This window comes from Pan paniscus, chromosome 18, assembly GCF_029289425.2.
Source record: "Pan paniscus chromosome 18, NHGRI_mPanPan1-v2.0_pri, whole genome shotgun sequence".
Taxonomy (NCBI): domain Eukaryota; kingdom Metazoa; phylum Chordata; class Mammalia; order Primates; family Hominidae; genus Pan; species Pan paniscus.
In genome coordinates this window covers 100,362,477-100,388,819 of record NC_073267.2, presented here as the reverse complement: position 1 = coordinate 100,388,819, position 26,343 = coordinate 100,362,477, and the positions used below count along the sequence as shown (strand labels likewise).

At 43.2% G+C, this 26,343-nt stretch overlaps 1 long non-coding RNA gene across 2 annotated transcripts in view; it reads right to left on the bottom strand.

Moving 5' to 3' along the window:
* The window catches only part of LOC134729333 (uncharacterized), a 51,685-nt gene that overhangs the window by 22,709 nt on the left and 2,633 nt on the right, over positions 1–26,343 (bottom strand). Inside the window, exons 3-6 of one of the 2 annotated variants that reach the window (XR_010110348.1) lie at positions 23,443–26,117; positions 23,175–23,243; positions 21,249–22,009; positions 12,834–12,910 (exon numbers count right to left, since the gene is read on the bottom strand). This is a non-coding gene — a long non-coding RNA (uncharacterized LOC134729333). Of the gene's footprint in view, positions 1–10,626; positions 12,911–21,248; positions 22,010–23,174; positions 23,244–23,442; positions 26,118–26,343 lie in introns of those variants that run through there. The other variant, XR_010110347.1, reaches the window with a different exon arrangement.

Below are 26,343 nucleotides of genomic sequence, written 5' to 3'. Positions count from 1 at the left end.
TATCTATGTATATATGGCATTATATCCATTTTACAGATGCGGAAACTGAGCTTTAGAGGGGGTGAGCAATTGGTCCAAAGCCACACAGCACACAGGTAGTCATTGATAAAGGTAAAAACAAGAGTTGAAGCCTGAAGTGTAAGGACACAGAGACAAGTACACAAATGTTTACAAGTTACACATATGACACGTGCCTTTAACATGAATTTCTTGAACATTCATTTAGAGGCCTTACAATGAAGACATCAGAGTGGCAGCAAGTTCTGTTGGAATCAGGGGAGCGTGTTCTTCTATAATCCCCTGGCTGACAGGAAAGCACACTGATTTGGCCCATGGTAGTTATACACTCCCATTGAGTCAGGGGCCACTTCTATGCACACAGGAGGTGCTAAAAATATGCTGTTGACTCATTGCCTCTAAGAGCAGAAGAAATGCCAAAAGTATAGGACAAGAGGCAGAAAAGCACACGGAAAATGTCATAGGGCAGTCCTCTAAGGAAGTGTTAGATCCCTTTGAAATCTGTCCAAACACTTTCTTGTGCTGGGGAAAGTCAATTACATATTTCAAGCAACCCCACATGTCATACGAGTATCTTGTACATGTTTGCGTACTCGTGTCTGTGAACTTACATCTCAGACTTCAACTTCTCGCTTCCCACCCTTATCAATGACTGCCTGCATGGCCTTGGGCAAGTTGCTTTCCCTCTTCAAAGCTCAGTTTCTGCATCTATAAAATGGACATAATGCTACCTACCTCATGGGGTCAGTGATCACATTTAAGGAGCTAATATGTGGAGATTGCTTACACAGTACCTGTCACATCATAAGGGTTTAATAAGGGTTTGATGTAATTGTTTTGATTATTACTACTATTACTAAAATAATAATTACTACAATAATAATGATTCTTATTCTCTATATTAGTATTATCTTTGAAAACGGGCATGGATTATGTCTATGTAACACTTTTGGCACAATATCTAGCGTTATATCACACACAAATTAGAGAATTCATGTTATTAAGGATGAAAAAATATTTTTACTGACCCTTAAATTCTTCGTAAGTAACTGCAAAAGAAGCCATTATCCCAACACATGAAATAAAAAAAAAATTCAGTTCCTCTGGAGTTTGTTTTTGGAGGTAGCCACAGGATACCTAAATTTTTTTTTCTTTTCAGAGAGACCGAGGGGCTCATTAGGTTGACCAGGCTGGTCTTGAACTCCTGGCCTCAAGCCATCCTCCCACCTCAGCCTCCCAAAGTGCTGGGATTACATGCATGAGCCACCACATCCAGCCTACCTAAAATATTGAATGCTGTTAATAAATCTCCTTAGGCCAGCATAAGAAGGTGATGGGCAAAACTAATGCAGGTATGTTTTTCTGGCTTTTTCATGTATTGGGCCCAACTTTGAAAAGCACTTACTATTAATGGCTAACTTGCAAAATTTGTGATTTATTAAAAGCAGATATTAATTGTTTTACCTAAAAATAATAGGCCTCTGATCTGCCAAAGATGAAGATTTAATTTCTAGGTGTTCCCCACAATACCTAGAAATGCCAGTGTAATCGATTATTAAACACTTTAGAACTATTCTCATCAAAGTTCTTTGTTATATAATACAGCAAAAGAAAAGTTTCTTTTCTAAAGACTTCTCTATACCTTTTTTAATAGTTGAATTTCATTTCTGAAGGCTCCTTAAAAGAATAGAATTTAGATCTTTATTAAAGAGGAAATATATTTTCCATGTTTAATTTAAATTACATTCCATCAGTCATTTGCAATCTTAGCCTACACGGAATTTTTTTTTTTTTTGGTAGTTTTTATGTTTGGGCTTTAGGAGGGGATTCCCAATAATCTCTATATAAATATTTCTAATCTCTATATAAATATTTTAACATTTCAATGTAAATTAGTTTTTAAAGCTATTTTATCCATAAAAATAATGAATTTGCATGGCTGAGGGTGAAATAATGTGTTTTCAGGACCCCTCAGTTTTGGGGGTTGTGAGTAGATCCCATCTTCATGTTCCTCCAGCCCAGTCCAAGCCTGGCTCAGGTCCTCCTCCCCCTTTTGTCAGGAACCACCATCCCCAGGGATTCTATGTGCCCTGCCTGACCAGTGTTCTCCATCAGAGTTTACCAATCTTTTGTTCATTCCCTCAGAGCACAGCTAAGCAAGAGTACACTAATTTGAAAATTAACTCAAGCAAATAGAGGAACAATATCCCCAACACATTGCATTTTAACATAGGGTTTCCTGGACACACTGTTTCAACCCAAGAGTTGGGCTAATAGTAGGAGTTCCATCTGCTAAAATACGGCTGTCAGCTTCAGAGGGAAATTCATGAACGTCTTCGTAGTTTGTTTTTACGTTTCACTTGGCACTGTTTCTAAAATTTCCTCTGAAGCCAAAAAATAAGTTATTTCCCAGAACACTGGTCACTTTTCATTTATCATTGGATTGATTTTTCTAACTTGCAGTAGGAGCTAAATCGACCAGGGGGTTCTTATCCAACAGACAGCAGCAAAACTCTTTGTGTATCTGCGTTCCTTTCAACAAGTGTGACTTCCTCAATGGCATCATTCGTGAGCATAACACAGAGCTCTGCAATAACGTTTCTTCACTAACCCTACCAGGTATCCAACATAGGATGTTACTTCCTTTCACTGTTTTCCGACTCCTGGCAGATATTAATCATTGGGATTTGGGAACAAGGAAATAGAATTTCTGAGAATGCTTGGGAATTCCCAAATTCATATGATTTTCATAACACTTCACTTACAAGTTTTTGAAAAATAATAAGTGACTATAATAACAAGCAAATAGTCGTTTTTTTCTGTAACAGGATTATATGAAAAGTTTTAGTAGTCTTCTGTTTTAAAAAGATATGATAACAAATGATGATTTATTATTATTATGAGCCAACATATTGTAACAAGATTATAAAATCCAATAGCATTAATAAAGAAAACATTAAAAAGAAATGAATATTATCACAAAATAAATGCTAAAGAAAAGTCCTTTAAAGATTGAAAGGAAACACCACAAATACTTAATGCTTTAATCATTGTTTACATGACATTGTTAAACAAGGCATCAATCATCCCCTCCAATACCATTTAAATAACATAACATTCTGATCTCCTGGCAAGATGAATAGCACTAGAAAGAAGCAACTGTCAAAATTGCCGATTTAAGGGCATATTTTGTTTCTAAAACTTGGCATTTCTTAGAAAACCTCTCATAGGATTTGTAAAACATATACTATGCCTATGAACACATTAATATTTATTTGCAGAAATGGTTCACTGTTAGCCGTGGACAAGGCCATGAACACACACTTGTAACACAGCAACAGATACAAGAAAGTCTGACTGAGGCTCCTTTACTGCTCCTGTCCTGTTCACCTTAACTTTCATCTCCACATGTCAGTGCTTCCTCATCTTGCTTGACTTGAAGTCAGTGCATTTCTTCAAGCCAGTAAGTTCTCTATACTGACTATTAAGCTGTAATTTTCACAGGAAAATTAGAATGTTCCTTCCCATTTTCCTAATTTCTCAACTGATTTTTCTCAGAATTCAGAATCCATAAATATTGAAATGCCAGGAGAGAATTTCCAAATGGAAATGCTATTCCCTTCATCCATTTTCAGAAGAAACTGTAGCATAGTGTTATCCTTCTCTTCTCCAATTTTTTTTTTCCTGCAAACTTATGGTTATCACCTCTTTAAGTGCGTAGCTCACAATTTTGCCTCCCCTGCAAATGGTCCCAAAACAGTGAAGTGGGTCCTCTTTAGCTGTGTCTTTAGTACATAATCCTGCATTTCTGACCATATGCAGGGAGTGTGACCCAGGGAAGGATCCCTGACTCAATGGGATTTCTCTTGCTGTCTCTAGAATTTGAACACCGGAACCCAGACGTGCAGAGGCTGGGAGTCATTGTGGTGTGCTATATTGATGACGGCAGCAGTGGGTGGTGTGGGGGCAGTTAATTGACAGCTACCTGTTGCTGACATCCCAGGAACTGCCTGAACTTCCTCTTTCCCAGTCATAAGATATCTAAGATTCTGCAGTATTCTTCATTAAATCCTAGCATGGTTTAAGCTAGCCAGAATTAGGTTCTGCTGCTTTCAATCAACAGAACCTTAGCTAATACATTATTTCCTGGTCTTTGTTCCTTTAATTTTCCAGGAAAAGAAGGGAAAATGGCTTACTGGTTTTAAAAAGAGACAAGGGACAACATACCATTTATGCAAAATTTAGAAGCACTCAAAGGAAACTCTGGAAAGTTCCTGAGACATATATAGGTAGGATCAGCATAAAACTTGAACAGTGTATCTAGATCATGGTTGCCATGGTTGCCTTGACACAATGAACATCTGTATCAAGATCATATTTTCTTGGTGGGACAGAGAGAAGCACAAGGCGGGACTCACATTTACAATAATCCTTGTTTTCCAGGGACCATACAACCCAGTTTGTCCAGAGCTGTTCATCTTAAGTTTGTTATCCCGCCATAATTATAAATAGAACCTCCTTTTTCTCTCAAGAATATCCCACTTTGGATGATAATTTCTGTGACTACCCATTAAGAATATTTAATAACTATAGAAAACTGATTCTCTATATTTTTTGTATGTTTGAAACATTTTATAACAAAAATATCTTTTAAGTAATCGCCTACACAGAATATAGCTGCCAAATGCTCCTACTCTGCTATTCTAACCATGAATCCCTCTGGGGCCCCTTCCTCCTACGGCGCTTGTGAGGATGAAATGAAATAAACTCTATGAAGTGCCCAACAGTGACCAACACTGAATAAAATACAGCCACCATAGGCGGCCTTCCCTTATGTTCACCAAACTCCTGATAAGTTATTTGGTGATGTTTTAATCTTAATATTTTATGTAGATTATACATTCATCTGATTCAAAATGCAAAAGGTACAAAAGCATATACAGTTAAAAGTTTCCCAACCCACTACCATTTATCTCCCTGGAGGCAACTGTTTCCAGATTTTTGAATATCCTTAAAGAATATCATATGTATGGAAAATAAAGATTATATATTTATATGCATCTGTGTATGCATTTTCCTATGAGAGGCTCACAAAGTCTCCTTGAAGAGATATCATTATTACAAATACCCCTCAATTTACAATGGGGTTATATTCCAATAAACTTATGAAAATATTGTAAGCTGAAAATGCATTTAATACACTTAACCTACTAAACATCATAGCTTAGCTCGGCCTACCTTAAACACTCACATTAACCTACGGTTAGGCAAAATCATCTAACAGAAAGCCCATTTTATAATAAAGTGGGCTTTGAATATCTCATGTAATATAATGAATACTGTACTGAAAGTGGAAAACAGAATGGTTGTATGGGTACTCAAAGTACAGCTTCTGCTGAATGTGTATTGCTTTCAAACTATCTTAAAGTTGAAAAATCATAAGTCAAAATATTGTAAGTCAGGGATTGTTTGTACTTCCACTTTACATGATGAAATTGAGCCTTGAAAAGATTAAGCGACTCACCCAAGGTCACACTGGCAGTTAAATAGTGAAACTTGGATCCAAATTGTTCAGTCACTACATGTATTGTCTTGAAATTTGAAAAAGAGGAAGAGGAATTAAACTACTAAATTGAAGGAATATTTTAGGCATAGAAGAAGCAGATGCCTTCATGTCCAAGTGACTGTGAAAAGCCCACTTGCCCCAAAATATGTCTCCTGGTCATATGAAATTCCACCATTTCAGATTTTTACCTGGGGATTTAGAGTAATCTGCTGTTTTCCTAGAGCTCCCCTAAAATAGAAATGGAAAATTTTGGAAGGCTAAATATATGCTAACATTGGAAAACTCATTTTCTCCCCTTCGTAAGGCAAGGTACTGAAGGAGGGGCCCCTACGGGCTGTGCAGGGACATCCTGGAGGCATGGGGAGAAGAAACTGAAAGGCAAGGTTGTATGGAACAAAGAATACCGATCTCAGGATTCTCCCTTGAACCTGCCCTAACTTTGTTCAAATAGACTTAGCCACTGACCTGCTGTCAAAAGACCACAGCCAATCTGACTTGTTTTCAATATAATGATGAATATTGATTTGGTCCCTTCATCCAACATTCTCAGCTGGATCTTTTTTGACCAAGGATATACATTACTAGGTGAGTACAGGCAGTTAATTCTTCCACACGGGACTTCGGAGTTTCTGAGTTAACCAGAATCACCCACCTTAACATCTGCCAGTTTATACCCCAAGTCCTGACCAATGCCCCCTACCTGCTATGCCTCATGTTTTCAATATAGCATAAAATCAGAAATGAAAGATGAAACATCATAGCCAATATCACAGAAATACAAAGGATCCTAAGAAACTGCTAGGTATAATTACACACTAATTGGATCATCTAGAAGAAATGGATAAATTCCCAGACACATAAAACCTACCAAGATTGACTCATGAAGAAATTAAAAAATCTGAACAGACTAATAGCAAGCAAGGAGGTTGAATCAGTAAGAAAACGTCTCCTATCAATGAAAAACCCAAAACCAGATGGCTTCCCAGATTAATTCTACCAAATATTTTAAGAAGAACTAATACCAGTCCTTCTCAAACTCTTCCAAAAGCTGAAGTGGAGGGAATACTTCCAAACTCATCTTACAGGGCCAGCATTACCCTGATTCCAAAGCCAGACAAGAACACTACAAGAAAGGAAAATGACAGGCCAATATCCTTGATCTACATAGATGCAAAAATCCTCAACAAAATCCTAGCAAACCAAATTCAATAGCACATTGAAAGAATCATTCACCATGATCATGTCATGGGTCAACATAAGCAAATCAATACATATAATATACCATATTAGAAAAATAAAGGATAGAAACTATATGGCCATCTCAATAGATATAGAAAAAGCTTTTGACAAAATTCGAAACCCTTTCATGGTTAAAAAAAAAAAACACCCAACAGATCACGTATTGAGGGACTGTATCCCAACAAAATAAAGGCCATATATGACAAACCCATAGCTAACACCATAATCAGTGGTGAAAAGTTGAAACTTTTCCTCTACCATCAGGAACAAGACAAGGATGCCCACGGACACCACTTCTCAGGGTAATTAGGCAAAAGAAAGAAATAAAAGGCATCCTAATAGGAAAGGAAGAAGTGAAACTGTCTCTACTGACAGCGTGATCTTGTTATATATAGAAAACCCTACAAACTTCACTTAAAAAAGGTTAGAACTCAACACAAAGAAGGGAACAATAGACACTGTGGGACTCCAAAGGTGGGAGGGAAGGATGGTGGGAGCAAGGGTTGAAAAACTACCTATCGATTACTATGCTCACTGCTTGGGTGGTGGGATCATTAGAAGCCCAAACCTCAGCACCATGCAATATACCTGTGTAAGAAACCTGTACATCTACCCTCCTGACTCTAAAATGAAACATACAATATTTTAAAAACAAAAACAAATAAATAAAATTTGAAAACTGTTAGAACTGAACTGATAGGTGAAATCAGTAAAGTTGTAGGATACAAAATCAACATATAGAGCCTTGAACACAGCAACATCCAGCTGTCTGACACGAAAGTCTCAGGGGCAAGAAAACCTCTATATGAACTCAGAAACAATGAGCTAGGTTGTGTTTATGTCTGAAAGGATGTTAAGAACTGCATTCATGTTACATCAGAGCCAAAAGAAAGAACCAACAGGAAACCTGTACCCAACAAACAGAAATGACAAGATGAAGGGAAAGCAGAGGTAAGGGCTTACCTTAGAAAGGGCAAGTGATTAGCTCAATATGCAATACAATGTTTGCTCCTGAGCCAAAAATTTGTACAATAATTTGGATATTACTTGCACAACCAGAAAAATCAGCCACTCATTAGGAAAATGTGTTTCTGTATAAGTCTTAGGACTCAGCTATCTATAATAACATGAAAAGACAATATTTTCATCCAAAATGAGTATTTTTGTTTGTCTTGGCTTGTTATTCTAACGTCAACAGCCTCTAAATAAACTGTTGAAGTACATGATATAACCACCTCTTTCTCCATCTTTCCCATTGCTCCCATAGGGTTTCAGTTGTGCAATTTCACCATTAGCAAAGCTTTTTGCTGAAATCTGGCTTTTCAAAGGGAGAGTATCCAGAAACAGAAGATGCTGATCTGGGAGGCTCTTCCTGATAGAACTGCTGCTTCAGTTTAGCTTGAAAAAGCCCACACCCAGTTCCTAATGACAAACATCTGAACACCGGGTCTTCCCACGAGCAAGACCATGCTATGCCTCCTGCTCGCTCTGTTCTATAAGCAACCCACAGATTGCTCCCTGTGAAGAGGAGCCTGCCAGGGGAGCAGCATTCCACCAGACCCTGATTTAGCAAGATATTTCTGTATCATTCCCCCAACCAGCTGGAAGTCCTCCACTGCTCTTGTGTAAAAATCTAACTCATCTCGCTGAATTTCCTGATTTAAAAGTCTAATTCATTTCACCAAAAGTGTGACAGAAGGAAACCAAGTACACCATCTCTCTCTTACAAACCAAAGCTATTGCATGTGCCTTCTGGGGGAAAAAAATGGTCCAAATATGTTATGGAGGGGGTGCCAGCCCAGTGTCATCCGCTTACTATTGCCATAGGATCTTGGCTGATGGCATCAGAGGAAAAACAAGTTTATCGATTACTTTCAACCATTAAGCTCACTCCTCCATGAAAAATAAGTCACAAGTCCAATGTCTCTTATTAAAATAAGCACTGCAAAATATAAAGGAGTCACAGTTTTAAAATGGGACACACGTTCTCTAAGCGGTGAACCACGTTAGAGGTGCACTGTTTACATTGTATAAAGTCCCCTGGAGCCAGGGTTAGGAAGCGCATCTGTTCTTTGGTGTTCTGGGATGAAGGAGAAAGGAAAATGTGCTGCCAGAAGTGAGTGGGAAGGAGCCCATGAGATAAAGGAAGTAAATCCATTTGCTGATTGCAATAATAATGGTAATACACGAAGCTATACATACATACATACATACATGCAAACTTTCACATTTTTTAAAAAAAAGAACTTAAGGCTTCCACACATGTAATCAGCCCTTATGAACTCTCCTGATTAGCTGCAAGGAAAATCTTCCTTTCTCCTTTTTCCTGCACCATCCTGGGCTCCCTTTTGACTTGTTTTTTTTTTTTTTTTTTAACTTATAAACAATCAGCTCATATTCTGAAGTTTGTAGTCCCCTCCCGCCCCCTCTCTCTCTATACCGCTCATTTACATTGGCAGCTGTCGTGCTGCTGGGCATCCTCAAACCCACCAGTTTCCCTTTTATGTTTGAGCAGACAAACATGATCATGCACTAGGCATCACTGTGCCACTCAAAATGCTTTTTTGTTTTTTTAATTGCATCTGAGAGAAATCTCAAGGTTGCAAACCTGGAGTCAGAATTGTCTCCATGTGTCTCAGTGGGAAGAGTATCGTGTGAAGAAACAAGTTGATTCTACTAATCAAAAGGAATTTTTTTGATATCAGGTCATCCTCCGAATGAATTTATATTACCGAGTGGAGGGTCACATGAAGAAAATGGTCAAACAGCACCACCTACAGCAAGAGCTCAGAAGTGCAGCGGAGCCGGGCTGAGTCAGGAAAGAAAAGCAAGCTGGGGCCTGGCTCAGCGCTCTCCCCTCTGCTCCTGTCTGCACGGAAAGATTAGGATGACAGTGGCAGGAAGCCTGTGCACCTAGTATGCATCACTTGAAGGGAACACACAGATTCCAGTAAACATTTGGAAGGAAATGTTAATACCAGGCTCTGCTAAACAATATGAAATGACTCCTAGATGAGACAAGCGACTTTCATCAAAGTTTCCTGATACCTGAAAAGACAGCCCAGGGGATCCTGCACTACATCTGCTGTATGTAAATTAAGCGGGTTTTTTTCCCCTTTGTAATCAAGGCTCATACACAAACAAAATCACACTTTAGAAACGGCCTATTTCAACTTGTAACTAGCTTGCTTTCAGGGGCTCCAGGTCAAAAAGACATAGAGCACAAAGACGCTTTCTCCTTAGGGATCATACACAAATTCACTCTGTCCGTTTCTTTCCCACACGGAGCAACAAAGCCATCAGACCTCTCCATCCACCCATCGGGTCCTTCCTGATTAAAGTGAGATAAATCACAGCCCTCTCTCTCCAGATGGCAGGCGACAAGAGGGGGATGCTTGCCTCAAGAAGTCCTCCCCATCCCTCTGCATTCATGCAAGCCCGAGCTGAGAGATGCAAGATATTATGGATGCATTTTAATTCCCCAGACCCTGCAATTAAAAATGGAAATTTTTTGGCCACACGTGTTGGCTCACGCCTGTAATCCCAGCACTTTCAGAGGCCGAGGTCGGCGGATCACCTGGGGTCAGAAGTTCGAGACCAGCCTGGCCAACATGGTGAAACCCTGTCTCTACTAAAAATACAAAAATTAGCTAGGAATGGTGGTGGGCGCCTGTAGTCCCAGCTACTCGGGAGGATGAGGCAGGAGAATCACTTGAACCCGGGAGGCAAAGTTTGCAGTGAGCCAAGATCGCACCACTGCATTCCACTCTGGGTGACAAAGCAAGACTTCATCTCAAAAAATGTTTTTAAAAAATGGAAGTGTTGTTCTTTCATTTGTAAATGTGTTTTGGTAAAAGAGGGGCAGTTTAAGCAACCCTTTTTATTGTCTACATTGTTAAAATTCATCAGACATGGACTCTTGACTCCGTTTTGCCTGGGCAGACCCAATTCAAGCATTTACAACAGCTATAACCTCCTCAAATCAAAAAGAGGAATCAGCATTATTGCTAAGTTCAAATAAGGTCTTGTTTTATTTCATTTTTATTTTTGAATGCAGCCATTCCTCCAGGTGCTATCATCAGGTAAGATTGTCAGTCCCGATTAGGTAAAAGTATTATTACAAAATGCAATTCTTAAAAATTCAGTGTCTAACTACACTTTTAATAAGCCTTTCCCCCTCCCCTATGTATTCTCCCTTAGACACCCCTTCTCAAATTTAAAATCACAGAAACTAAAATATGATGCCTAAAGAGAGCCTAGCAACTGCCCAGTCCTCTAATTTGATGAGTGGGAGTACTGAAGCCCAGAGGAGGTCAAGTAATTTGTTCAATGTCTTAGATAAGAAGAAAATGACCAGCTGGGAAATCCCACTCATGTCAAGGCAGAGGCACAGGGCCACAGACTGTGGTTGAATTGTGCCACACTCCTACATCCTTCTTTAGGAATCACAGAACATTCCTGTGTTGAGTCGGAGTCACTGACTTCCTTTTCAGGCTGATTGAGTTCTGTCCTTATGGGCTGCGACAAGAAGTTTTGGTATTATGCTACACCAAGACCATTTATCTAGTTCAAGAAATGAGCACAGTCCTTAGAGCCCAGCAACTTTCCCCATGTCCAGTAAATGTAGCTTCTCCACTAGAAGCTGTCAGAATGGAGCCTTCTGGCTCATCTTGATTTTGATTTGTGCAAGAATGAATGGTTGTGCTAAGACAGCTTTCCTAGCTGATAGTGAGCAAAACTTTTTTCTCATAATCTATAAAAAAATATTAAATTAGAAGCACAGAGGTTATTTCATGACTTTTATCTTCCTGCAATTTTCTTGTGGGCATAAATGATTTGTTTTTATCCTGCCTGCCCCCCCAATCCCTTTTCCAAGAGACTAAAAGAGTATCTAGTGCAAAGTAGAGACTCAAATATTTTTTAATAAACAGTGATCCCAGCCACCCAGTGCATGTTGCCAAATGCCAACCCCATAAATGATCAAACACATCATCTCATTCAGCCAATCAAAATCAAGTGCTACCTATTTTTTTAAGTTTTCATAGCCCTTGGGCATCTGCTTTCTCAGCATTTCCCAAACTTGAGTCATTCTCATCCTGCCTTCATAATTTTGCTCTGTCAATTACCTCTACTATTATTTATTTCATATATTTTTAAATAGCCCCACTTTTGAAACTTAAATACATGCCTTTTAAAAGGAAGCTTTCTTACTACTATACATCAAAAGCCATTATTACTTGTTCTAAGTACTCATAACAACATGTTCACAACTATTAAAATTTAGTAATGTGCATCCACATACTCTATAAATTCATGGAGCATCTGCACACACTTTAAGAAACAATTCTGCATTACTCACTCAATTTTCTTGACATCCTTCTGAGGCAGGACAAACCTTGGGCCCAAAGAATTGAGGTAGGAGTCCAAGCAAGTTGCCAGCCACATAAAGGCAAACCTTGGCTCGGAAGTCAGGACTACCGGCCCCTAGGTTATGGTTCATGCTCTTTCCTCTGCTCTCCAGAACCTCCTATCTCCAAGTGTAGTTAGCAGCCCAGATGCAGCAGCATCCTCTAGAGACTTGTTAAAAATGCAGAAGCTCAGGCTCCACCCCAGGCCTATGCAGACTGAATCTGCATTTTAACAAGGTCCAGGTAATTCACGTGCACATTAAGTTTGAAAAGGCCTGGTCTAGATCAGCGGTTCTCTAACTTAGCAGCACATTAGAACCATCTGTAGAGACTTTAAAAATACCAGTGCCTGGGCTTCACCTCCCAGAGAATCTGACTTAAGTGTCTGGGGTTTGCCCTGAGTCTAGGTATTTTTAAAAACTCCTCAGCTTATACAAAGCTGGCAGGGCCGGGCACAGTGGCTCATGCCTATAATCCCAGCACTTCGTGAGGCCAAAGTGGGCAGATTGCTTGAGTCCAGGAGTTTGAGACTAGCCTGGGCTAAAACCCCATCCCTACAAAAAAAAATACAAAAAGTAGTTGGGCATGGTGGTGGCACATACCTGTAGTCCCAGCTACTCAGGAGGCTGAGTCCTCGCTTGAACCCTGGAGGTCACGGTCTGGTCAACAGAGCAAGACCCTGTATCAAAACAAACAAACAAACAAACAAAAAATGCTAGCAGCTTACCAGCTAGGGAGGCCTGTACAGCCAAGTTTTCCAAATGGGGCTACATTAGTTGTTCCAGAACTTTAGCTGCATCAAAACCACCTGGATGGCTTGTTCAGCTACAGAGGGTCTGGCCATGCCCCTAGAGTTTCCAGCTGAGGGTCTGGAATGAGGCCCGATGATTTGCATTTCTAACAATCTCCAGGCGATGCTAATGCTGTGGGTCCAGGGACCACATTTTCAGAATCTATGCTAAATGAACCGGACAAGATCAAAGCTCAAACTTATTCCAAGAACTTTTCAAGGCCCACCTGCAAGTTGTAGTGGAAGTAAGCATCTAAGGGTGCAAAAAAGTTTGCACCCTTAGATGCTATCAACCTAAATAACAAACAGAGAGAGGCTCTCCACAAGAAAAAGATATTCGTTTGGAAACAGAGCCTTGCAATAGAAATAGGCAAGCCAGAGTAAACTATATGCATATTCACGGAGGTAAAGGAAGACAAAAGAAAAAATGAGGAAGATTATATGATCATTTGGAAATGATTATCCTTGGCTACAAAGATCAATAACAAAGGTGATGCCAGGCCCAGGTTGGACAGGCAGTTGTTGGGCAAATATCCTTCAGAAGCATTGTTGTGTGCAAAGTTGCAATGGGCTTTGTGCAAGATTGTGTTTTTTGCAGTCTTCTGTGATAAGTTTTTGTTATCAGGCATACAAGCCCAAGAATCCTTTTTTGCATGGCCTTCCCTGGCTCTATTTGTCAGGGTTTTGGTTAGGGGAGGGGTATTTTTAACACTCTCAATGTAAAAAATGCCATAAGGTAGGTGCCCCAATTGCTTGTTTCATCTTCATAAAATAACTTTTCCACCCGAACAAAGTCTACACATAAATTGTAAAAATACCCTGGCATGCAGTCCCTGGAAAAGTTTGGAGTCATTCTCGGGGTTCCCACCCAGGTGGGCAAGCGTAGCCACCACAGATAAACACAAAGTAGGGGTGCCCACTGGGGTTTGGTGGCAGGCAGTGGCCCTGGTTCTGATATTTGGCTGAAAACACAGCTCCTCTTTGTCACCCTCAGGAAGCCATCCCAAACCGCTCGAGGAGTCCTTGAAGCCAATGTTACCACTAGGACAGCAAGTTTGCCTGAAAACTATTTGCCTTTGCAGCAGATTCATTAAGCCAGAACAAAGAGAAGACCAATGACTAAAAGATTTCTCTCCTTTTAAAAATCATGCTCTTTAACTCATAGCACATTTTCATTGTCCATCTGGGCAAAGCCGCTGTCTCATTTTGCTTTTTCCCTCGTCTGTGATGCTCACACTCATCCTCCCTATCCCATCAGCAACCTCTCTAGTATGTTTGATATGTGTCCTTAAACTTTCTATCTTGGCTGGGGGCGCGGTGGCTGTCATCTCAGCACTTTGGGAGATGGAGGTGGGTCTATCACTTGAGCCCAGGAGTTTGAGATCAGCCTGGGCAACATAGTAAGATTTCATCTTTACTAAAAATAAAAAACAAAAAACTTTAGCCAGGTATGGTGGCCTGTGCCTGTAATCCTAGCTACTCGGGAGGCTGAGGCAGGAGGATCACTTGGGCCTGGGAGGTCAAGACTGCAGTAAGCTGAGATGGTGCCACTGCACTCCAGGCTGGGCAACAGAGTGAGACCCTGTCACAAGAAAAAAAAGAAAGAAAAAGCAACTATCTCTGTAGAAATAGGCAAGGTTGTTTGATATGCAAATGTGGCTTTAAATTACATAATAACATTATATCAGTAAGCCCATTTTTTTCTTATAGTTGCACTCAACATCATGATTTTAAGACCTAGGCATGTTGCTTTATATTTTACCTCATGAGAAGTCACCTTTACACATCTGTTTCTCACACTGAAATCAACATGCTTTTGAGTCAGTATTTAGGACTGAGTGAGGCTGTTCGCTGGAGTTAATCTGACACCAGATGCATTTACCCTCTTTAGGACTGTAACGAATTCCTTTCCGCTCTGTTCGCCCATGCTCACTAGTTGGCATCACAGGTGTCATCTTTGAAAAAGAAAAACATCTCATCCCTTGGTTTCCTGACAACCACCCCCACCCCCTGCCTTGGCTCTTTTTCATGGAATTTGCACCAAACAGCACAGAGACAAACATATCTCTAACGTCTATGATTTATCCTTGCTTACACAAGATCACTCCAGCCTATAAAAAAGTATTTTTTAAAAATATGAAAAGTTACCCCAGTCTTGGATTACAGAGTTTCAGATAAAAATGAAAACATAGTAAAATTGCTTATCAGAGAGTTTCCTGTTCTTATTCGCCCTTACTCCTTTCGCAGATGTGAGTCATAAATCCACAACCAAATCCTCCCTCCTTCGAGGTCAACTCCTACTAACACCCATGAGGAGGGAATTTGGCTCATATAATAACACTTAATTAAAATGTATAATGTCCACATGTACATGAGAGATAAAAAGAATGCTTCTTCGGGTATGTTTCCGCCCAATCTTTCAAAATACGTGAAGTATTTCTTAACCTACTATACCCTATAAATGATAAATATAAGATACTAAGATTTAAAATACTTTCAATAACACTTTCCTAGGCCTCCAGATGAGCACTACATAAGTTTATAATCAAATGTTTCAAATAGCTACCATGTATTATGTGTTTATAATGTGCCAGGCACTGGAGTAATGTGTTTTCACATTTTAATCCTCATAAGCCAAAGACATAGATTTTTTATCTTCGTTTTAAAGTTGAAAGACCTAAGGCTCAGAGATAAATTTTTTAAAAAATCTTTAATCCCTTTATACAAGATTAGCTCATTCTCACAAGCCAAAAATAAAACCCAAAACTCCCATATCTCCCCATATAAAAAAATACTCTTTAACTTCTTTCTCCCTCCAGAACCCCTCCTCCCTCTCCTTTCTACCTTCAGCCAACATCTGGAAGGTTCTGTCTACATTCACTCCTCCATGTTAACGCCTCCCTCTTCCCCTCCTTTCCTTGCAACCTGGTTGCCCCTCACAGCAGTGAAACAGGAAGCTGTTTCCCCAGCCCATAACCAGCTGTAACTTTGAATCACTGTGCACCCTTGGCCGCGGCCGCCTCCTCCTTCAATTTAACTCCCTGCCTTGATCTGCCATCTCTGGCATGCTCTACTTACATTCACTCCTCCTCTTCATGTGTTTCTGGGCTGCTTTGCCAACTCTTCTTCCTCTGCTGCCCTCATACATCCAGGCAGAGGAGCACAGCTTCTGCCTTGGCCTCCTGCCTTAGTTCTAACTGGTGTCCCCTGAGCATCTCAAGCCCCCAGACTGGAGCCTGTGTCCTGGGGTTAATTCCCTTCCCCACCTATGGAGGTTTAGCTCCTGCCCACCAGTGGGGTTATCACAAGTGCCTGCCTTTTCCTCACACTCTGCCTCTTACAGGGTTTCCGTAGGCTGGCCATTTGTGAGTTGTGTGACCCTGGACCTCAGTGTCCTCCCATAGAAAACAAGGAGCATGAACTAGATTTATCTCTAGTGTCCTTTCTAGGTGTTTCTTTCTTTCTTTATTTTTAAACAAGATCTCACTCTCTCACCCAGGCTGGAGTGCAATGGCACTAACATGGCTCACTGCAGCCTCAACCTCCTGGGCTCAAATGATTCTCCTGCCTCAGCCTCCCAAGTAGCTGGGACCACCACTCCCAGCTAATTTTTTTATTCTTTGTTGAGATGGGGTTGCAATGTTTCCCAGGCTAGTCTCGAACTCCTGGGCTCCTAAGAATTTTAACATTTGAGTTTTCTTCCAACAAAGAGGTGGAGGAAAATATAACTTTATATAAACATGTATAAACCCTGCTTCCCACTTTAATTAAGCCATAAATTCCTGCGGCAGCTAGGGATGTGAAGAGGCAAGTGAGAAGAGGAAATGTGCATAAGACTCCCAGCAGCTTGGAAGTAAACAGGGAGGACTGAAGTGACCCTGTTGCTCCGAAGGTGGCTGTTCATTAGCCTCCTTCTGTCCTTAGACCCAGCTGGAGCATTGCATGCACTGGCTCCCGGGTTGCAGGGGATGTCAGCAGCTCCAGCTCATCCGATTGAAGGAGGCCATGTGGCTTTCCCTGGACTTTCTGCTTGAACAGTGAATCCCTGTAGGGCCTGGATCCATTGCCCTCTTCTCCTCCCGCCCCACCCAAGCACTCTTCTTCATGAGTTTGCTTTCTCCTATCTTTTTTTCCTCCACTTTTCCTTCAGAAATTGTTGATTAAGCACCTGCCATGGGCCAGACATTTTTCTAGAGTAACACCTCAATGAGCAGACAGGTTCTTGTTCTCATAGATCTTCCATTTTAGAGAGAAAGCTGAACGATAAACAAATAATACAGCAGGTGGTGAGGGGTGCTATAAAGAAGGATGAGCAGGGTAAGTGGGTGAGAAAGTGTGCTACTTTGTCCTCTAGAGGCCAGGGAAAGCCTCTCTGTTTAGGTGATATTTGACAGAGATTTGAAGACACTGAAGGAGTGAGCCATTTGGATCTCTAGGGAAAGAGCATTCTTCCCCAGACAGAGAACAGCAAGTGCAAAGGCCATGATGAAGAAGGGAGCTTGGCCAGAGTGAGGGACACAAACGGCAGCCTACGGTGCATGCACGTCTTAAGAGATGAGGTTCCTGGTGCCCTTTGACTGCCTCAGAGATCCCGTGCTCACAACACACAGCCCCAATCATCCTAAAATACATCTATGCTATAGAAACTTGTCCCAAAATATCCTTGCATAATGATTTACCTTCTGGTATCCCACCCATGAAAGCAGAAATTTCCTGCTTTCTCCTAATAATTACTAATAATTCTCCTAATAATTACTAATCTGTCTCCTCCCCCAAAATGTAAGGCAAAGAAGAGCAGGGACTTGGCCTATTCATTCACTGCTCTATGTTCGGCTCCTATTTCAGTGCTAAAAACCAAGTGGGCCCTCAATAAATATTTTTGTGAATTTATTTATTTATTTATTTTATTTTTTGAGACGGAATCTCTCCCTTCCGCCCGGGCTGGAGTGCAGTGGTGCGATCTTGGCTCGCTGCAACCTCCGTCTCCTGGGTTCAAGGGATTTCTGGCTAATTTTTGTATTTTTAGTAGAAACAGGGTTTCACCATGTTGGCCAGGCTGGTCTCGAACTCCTGACCTCAAATGATCCATCCACCTTGGCCTCCCAAAATGCGGGGATTACAGGCGTGAGCCACCGCACTTGGCCAGCCCTCAATAAATATTTATTTTCTAGGTGAAATGGGGAATCTAACTATGCTACATGGTAATGAGGCAGCTGACTTTCTTGGAAGCAGAAGACCTAATTCTAGATGTGGTGACATAAAAGCAATAAAGGAAGGACCTCTATAAATCACTTGTGCAGCTGAGCCTCAGCTCTCAAAGTGTTAGATTAGAACTAGGGATGGCAAAATCCTGTTACAGGCACAACTCACCCCCTCCCTTCCATGCCCACTAGACTCTCTAATGAAGCGTGGCTGTCTCTCTCTGGAAAAAACTACAGAATTCTTCCCACCCAGTGCTCCTAGCAGCCACAACCAAAGGGTCAGAGGTGACCCTTACAATGAACCCAATTTGCCATCCCTCAATTAGATGTTTAAGATTCCTTTCCACTTTAATATCCTGTGGTGCAAATCTAAGCAAGCCTGCTTGTTTGGCCACATGGAGGTACATGTTCCTGCAAAATCAACCCCAAGAAATCCTATTGCTCACAGGTAAGCAGGTAACCCCTGCTTCCATAGCAGAGGCAGTCACTAGTAGTACTTGCTTCAATTGGGACAAATATTTTTCACCCGGAAACTAATTCAAGGCTACCTTTTTCAGACTCCTTCGAAGACTGCTAGAATTGGTCCCTTGAGTAAGCTGAGTGTTGTGGTGCCCCTCAGTTCCCATGCCATAGAAGCTCGAACCTCATTCATTAATACACTAGCCCTAAGGCTTGAAACCAGTCTGGCCTGGCTTGGAGCCTTTAGATCACTCTCTAGCTTCTGGCCAATAAGAATGAGCTTCTAGGCCAGGCATGGCGGCTCACGCCTGTAATCCCAGCACTTTGGGAGGCCGAGGCAAGTGGATCACTTGCATCCAGGAGTTCAAGACCAGTCTAGGCGACATAGTGAAACCCCATCTCTACAAAAAAATACAAAAAATTCATCGGGCGTGGTGGCACGGGCCTGTAGTCTCAACTATTCAGGAGGCTGAAGTGGGAGGATCGCTTGTGTGGGGAGGTCAAGGCTGCAATAAGCTGTGATGACACCACTGTACTCCAGCCTGCATGACAGACTAAGGCTGGAGTGCAGTCTCCAAAAACAAAACAAAACAAAACAAGACAAAACCAAAAACCTGCAGCCTGCACCACTCCTACTGGTAGGCTTGCTCTGATATCAGCACTTCAAGCAGGTGATAACACTATGAGGTTTATTTTTAATTGCTAGGTGTGGTGGTTGTATTTCCTCAGAGTAAAAATGCATTTCCTTCCTCCCTTTGAAGTGAGATGTGGACCTGTGATTTGATCTGGCCAAGAAGGTGTGACCGAAAATGACCTGGACACTTCCAATGGGAGCTTTAAAAGCCAGTGCACAATTTATCACTGATCCTTGTTCTGCTTCAGTCATCGTAGAAGCCCAGGTCAGGATGGAACTCCCACCAGCCTGGATTGCTGATTAAGGATGCTCCATGTTAGAGCAAAAATATAAGTTGTTTTAAACCACAGAAATTTGGAGGTGGTTTCTTATTGCAACATAACTAGTCTCTATTGACTGATACTCCATGGTGTAAGATTACTCATGGGATTTTTCTAGCTCAGAGTTTCTCAATTTTGGTAGGATTGACGTTTGGGGTTAGTTATTGCTTTCTTGTGGGGACCATCCTGTGCATTGCAGGATGTTAAGTGGCATCCCTAGCCTTTACCCACTAGACACCAGCAGCACCCCATCCCAAGTTGTGACCATCAAAAATCCCTCAACAGTGTGATTCCACTTATTTGAGGTACCTAGAATAGTCAAAATCATGGAGACAGAAAGTCAAATGATGGTTGTCAGGGGCTGGGAGAAGAGGGAAATGGCGAGTTAGTGTTTAATGGGTACAGAGTTACAGTTTTGGAAAATGAAAAGAGTTCTATGGATGGATGGTGGTGATGGTTGCACATCAGTGTGAAGGTGCTTAGTGCCACTGAACTATACACATGAAAATGGTTCAAATGGCTAATTTTATGTTATGTGCTTTGCCACAATTTTTGAAAATGGAAAAAAAAATGTCTCCAGACATTGCCAATGTCCCCTGGAAAGCAAAATCGCCCCTGGTTGAGAACTAGTGTTCTAGCGGTAGTGCAACACATTCAATTGTAAAATATGTGTAAAAACGTGGGCTTAGGGCTCAGCCCTGCTTTTTGCCATTGAGGGTTAGAATCTCATCTCTCCTAAAATATTTTTTATCCACTCAGATTTTAGGCCAGGATCAACAGGACAATTGAACTGTTTGATCTAGAAAAAGCCCCTCTCTATGGACCCAAAACTGGTGTGATATGAATACACTCTGTAAAAACTCTTACACTGTTTTAAGCTTTACATCTGATAAACAGAGCACAGTAGAGACTCCACTTGGGATAATTTTTCCTGAAACCTACTTGTTTTTCATGCTGTTTCTGCAGTTAAGGTGCCTGGTCTTGAAATGTGTTGAAGCAAAAGAATGGGAAGAGCCAAGGGACACATCAGGGAGTTTCCAAATGACAGAACTGCAAACCTGCAGGGCAGTCCTCTGCTGAGGAAGAGGTAGCTTACACTCTGAATGCATCTTGAGGAGTATTCTCCATACCTGAGGAATAAATTAAGGCTAACAAGGGGGCCTAAATGGTGATTGGCTCTGCTCTTGACCAATTGAATTCCATGCTCGGACTGAGGCAGCAGAGGGCTTCTTACACCCACCTCCACCACCATCACCCTGCCTAAGTCATCTCAGAGAATCCTCTTTCTATCTCAGTATTGGGTCTACATTCTTATGCTTCAGCCCTTTTCCATAATGACCCCTCCAGATTGCCACACTCTAGAACCACTACAGAGGGTGGCGTCACTGCTGTATGGACACTTCATCTCAAAGTGAGGGGCCAGCTCACATGATTTGCAGGGTTCCTTTCTCTGGCCTTCTAAAACATTCTCCAGGTTGAGGCTGAAACTGCTCCCCCAAAGCCCCATAATAGGCATGAACAGATTATCCTCCTCTTCTTGGTTCTCATGGCTAGAATCCTTAACCAATCCGCTCCCCACAAAGTAGGGTTGATTTCACAAGCTGTTATTTTACCTGCTCGTTCTGCCATCTGCTCTTGAGTTGCTTGGTGAACACCTCCAGCGGGCTTGGAGCTGCACTGTCACGCTTCACCCCAATCAGCTTCTGGCCCCCCACTCTCAAACACATCTGCATCGGCACACCCCTCCCACGCCCCAGTTCTGCCCACAGTGGATCCATCCATCTGCGCTCCAGGCCCCAGCCCCTTGGGAGCTTGCGCTATCAATTACTTGCACTTAGTTCAGAATATTTAGCCACTCCATGTTCATGGTTATTTCATTTATTCAATGTAGTAACATGTTTAAACCTCTCCCGTCCTGGAAAAAAAAAAAAAAAGTCCTACATTTAACCCTATCTCCCTCTTTAGCTTAAAGTCATCTGTAATCTTCCTTGCCATTTATTTACTCCATGTCCCAGGTTGAACAGTATCCACACACCCCCAAAAATTCATGTTCTCCCTAGGAATCTTAGAATGTGACTTTATTTGGAAATAGGGTTGTTGCAGATGTAATTAGTTAGGAGTGGACCCTTAATCCACTGTGACTGGTGTCGGTGTCCTTAGAAGAAGAATAGAGGGAACACAGAGGCACACACAGAGAGGAGGCCATGTGATGATGGGGGCGGAAACTGGGGTGATGCATCCATAAGCCAAGGAATGTCAGGGCTTGCAGGAAACCCCAGAAGCGAATGGAAAGGCATGGAGCAGATTCTTCCTAGCATCTTCAGAGAGAGCATGGTGCTGCCAACACCTCGTTTTGAACTTCTAGCTTCCAAAACTGTGAGAGAAAAAATTTCTGTTGTTTTAACAAGACACCCAGTTTCTGGTATTTTGTGACAGCAGACCTAGAAACTGAATATACCCTTTAAACCACCACTGTTTTCCTTTTGGTTCCGAGATTCTTTCGTGTATGACCTGCGAGAGCCAAATCCAGTCTTTATTTGGCCTCTCTGGAGCACGTGCAACTCATTTATTCCTTATTGATGCTTCTCCCCCACATCCTTCTCGGCCTCTTTCATTGCTTCCTAATCTCACAGCCAGCTACTGCATACTGGAGTCCCTGGGTTCATCACCGCCTTTTCCCACTCTGTTCCTGCTCCACCGCAATCTCATCCAAATACCAGCTCTCCTCCCACCCCCATGCTGATGATTCCCCAAGCCCTCTGGCCTAAGCCTCTCTCCTGAGATCTACTTTGAGTTCCCCACTGGCTCCTGGGCATTTCCACCTAGAACTTGTACAAGCACTTCAAAAACTACATGGCTAAAATGGAAGTCATGGTCTAGAAGCCTTCCCAAATAAACCTGCTTTTCCTCCTGTAACCTGCATGTCAATGAGAGGCTTCACGTTCACACAGGGGCATAAGCCAGACACCTGGCATCTTCTTGGGCTTCTCCTCTGCACTCTTGGCCGTGGTCACTGAAGCCAAAGGACTCTGCCCATAAGGGTTTGGGGAATGTATCCTCTGCATCCCTGCTGCAGCTGCTTCAGCTCAGCCTCTTACCACCTCTTGTGGCTAGCGGAGACCTCCACTACACCAGACTTTCATGCTGCTCTGGGAGCACTTTCTTATACCACCTTGTTTTAAGCCATTCCCCTGCTTTGAATGCTTCAGGGTTTCCTGGTCACCTGCAGGATGCTGTCCTTAGCATTCCTCCACTTGGAATAACAACGCCTCGTAGCATCTGGCTTTCAGGAGTTTAGAGTGGAGGGGCTCTGCATTCAACTCCAGGACCTACCACATACTTGGTGCGTGGCCCTGGGCAACATACTTACTCTCTCTGTGCCTCAGATTCCTCACCTGAAAATGGGGATAAAAATAGTACCTACCTCATAGGGTTGTTGTAAAGATTAAATGAGTGAATATGTTCAGAGTACCCGGAACTGTGTCCAGCATGTCGTAAGTGGGCACTAAATATTAACTGCTATTGCTGTTAAGTATTACCTTTCCCCACTCATTTCTGTACAGCTTCCCATGTGCGTTGTTTTCCAGCCGATCAGAACACTCTTCCATCTTAGAAGAAAAAAAAAGAAGCCCCACCTGTGTTCCCCTGGCTCTTGGCCTTGACACACAGTGTCTGGAACACCTTTCCCACCACCTCTCCTCCCATGCTCCCTATGAACATACTTCGACTCATCTTTTCTAACCTAAGTACCCTCCCCTGCAGTCAAGCATGCTCTTCATTGAGCCTTCGTAAGGCCCTTGTGCTCACCTCTATTGCAGCACAGATCATACTGCATTATAAAGGACCATCTCCTGTCTCTCTGTCCATCTTTCAGAGTTTGCTGTATTGATCTTAGTGATGTCAGCACGTGGCACTCAGCTAGACAAAGAAAGCAGGCTCAATAAAGGCTGGTAGAATTAAGTAAAGAATTGTATAAAGGCATTAAATAGAGATGGGGTACAAATATGTCCCAGGCTGCCTGGGATAGTCCTGGTTTAGGCCATAGTCCTGATATAACTACTAACAACACCTTCTTTCACTGTCAAAAATAACTCCTTTGGACAACACATTATAAGGTCACTCTAGGTATTAGAGCTGTGATTCTCACCCTATCAGGCCCAATTTTCTCTTTGCTTAACAGCTATTTTAGAATACCCTATGCACTATCTTTAAATGGGATTGATAGGCAATAGAAACTGCCAATAACAGAATTTCAAAAAAACCAATGTAATACCCTAAATACAATGCTAAATGGAAAATGAAGGAGATTTTTTAAAAAGTAGCTTAAACTAAAATTATGTGTGCAGTATTTGGATGTGTAAATGCTTAGGTCTTACACTTCTGGCCAAGATGGAGTAACAGAGACCAAAATTACTTTCTGACCTAAAACAACAAAAATACTGGACAAAATATATGAAACTATGGCCCTCAAGCAACAAAGGGAATCAATCACTGGAATCAAGCATCAAAAGGCAGTGATCCTCAAGAAATGAGAAACGTATGAGGCTAGCCCCACAATTGACTTCCCAAACACCTTAGAAAACTTTCCACGCCACAGCACAGGAAGAAAGAATGCAGATGGAGCTCAGAGATCTTCCTGAGTTGAGAGGACAGAACTATGAGTCTGGGAAGGCCAATGTGGCTAGAATTCATAGGGCAGAATATTGAGGAGGAGAGGGCTGTACAGAGACAGAGCTCTGAAAATCTGCAGATAATACTTACCCTCCTTGACTGTTTAACAGAGTAGTGATCAGAGTATGCAGGTATGAAAATCACCTGAGAGGGTGGACCCAGTGGCTCCTACCTGCAATCCCAGCACTTTGGGAGGGTGAGGTGGGTGGATAACGAGGTCAGGAGATAGAGACCATCCTGGCAAACATGGTGAAACCCCATCTCTAATAAAAATACAAAAATTAGCTGGGTGTGGTGACACACAACTCTAGTCCCAGCTACTCAGGAGGCTGAGGCAGGAGGATCTCTTGAACCTCGGAGGCAGTGGTTGCAGTCACCCGAGATCCAGCAAAGCATGGGCAACAGAGCAAGATTCAGTCTCAAAAAAAAAAGAAAGAAAAAAGAAAACTGCCTGAGAATGGAAAAAGAATCATCCACAAAGAGAGTCAGCCCCTCTTCCCCCCTGGCTCTTGGGACCCCGATCGCAAGGTGGGGAGGCACCTCGCGAGGCGTGGTCTCAGAGCCAGCCCCTCTTCCCCCACTGGCCCTTAGGACCCCCGTCGCAGGGGGAGGAGGCACTCCCAGCGAGGCGGGGTCTCAGAGCCAGCCCCTCTTCAACCACTGGCCCTTAGGACCCCCATCGCAGTGGGGGGAGGCACCCCAGCGAGGCGTGGTCTCAGAGCCAGACCCTCTTCCCCCACTGGCCTTTAGGACCCCCGTCGCAGGGAGAGGAGGCACCCCCCACGAGGCGGGGACTCAGAGCCAGCCCCTCTAAGCCTTCTGGCTCTTCGGACCCCCATCGCGGGGGGGGAGGCACCCCCCGCGAGGCGGGTACAGAGAGCCAGGCCCTCTTCTGCTCCTGGCTCTAAGGACCCCCATCACAGGGGGGAGAGGCACCCCCCGCGAGGCGGGTACAGAGAGCCAGCCCCTCTTCCCCACTGGCCCTTAGGACCCCCATCGCAGGGGGGGGAGGCAACCCCCGCGAGGCGGGGTCTCAGAGCCAGCCCCTCTTCCCCCACTGGCCCTTAGGACCCCCGTCGCAGGGGGGGGAGGCACCCCCCGTGAGGCGGGGTCTCACAGCCAGCCCCTCTTCCCCCGCTGGCCCTTAGGACCCCCGTCGCAGGGGGGGGAGGCACCCCCCGTGAGGCGGGGTCTCAGAGCCAGCCCCTCTTCCCCCACTGGCCCTTAGGACCCCCGTCGCGGGGGGGGAGGCACCCCCCGCGAGGCGGGGTCTCAGAGCCAGCCCCTCTTCCCCCGCTGGCTCTTAGGACCCCCATCGCAGGGGGGGAGGCACCCCCCGCGAGGCGGGGTCTCAGAGCCAGCCCCTCTTCCCCCACTGGCCCTTAGGACCCCCATCGCAGGGGGGGGAGGCACCCCCCGCGAGGCGGGGTCTCAGAGCCAGCCCCTCTTCCCCCACTGGCTCTTAGGACCCCCATCGCAGTGGGGGGAGGCACCCCCGCGAGGCGGGGACTGAGAGCCAGCCCCTCTTCCCCCGCTGGCTCTGAGGATCCTCCGTGGACTCACAGCCTCTTTACCATATTGTGAGTAATATCATCTCCCCCTCTGGAGATTAAGAACTCTTTCACAGACGGGTGTACACCCTCGGTGTACAGAGGGTGTACACCCGTCTGTATTGGGAGTAATATCATCCTCTTCCTCCCTGAATATGAAGAACAGTATCACAGGGGTGTTTCTACTCCCTGCGATATCGCGTGTCATATCCTCCTCTCCCACGTTGCAATTAGAAGGAATATCAGTGGGGGCGTGTCCACCTGTAGGGAAAAGAAAGAGAGATCAGACTGTCACTGTGTCCATGTAGAAAGGAAAGACATAAGAGACTCCATTTTGAAAAAGACCTGTCCTTTAAACAATTGCTTTGCTGAGATGTTGTTAATTTGTAGCTTTGCCCTAGCCGCTTGGCCCCAGCCACTTTGACCCAACCTGGAGCTCACAAAAACATGTGTTGTATAAAATCAAAGTTCAAGGGATGCAGGGCTG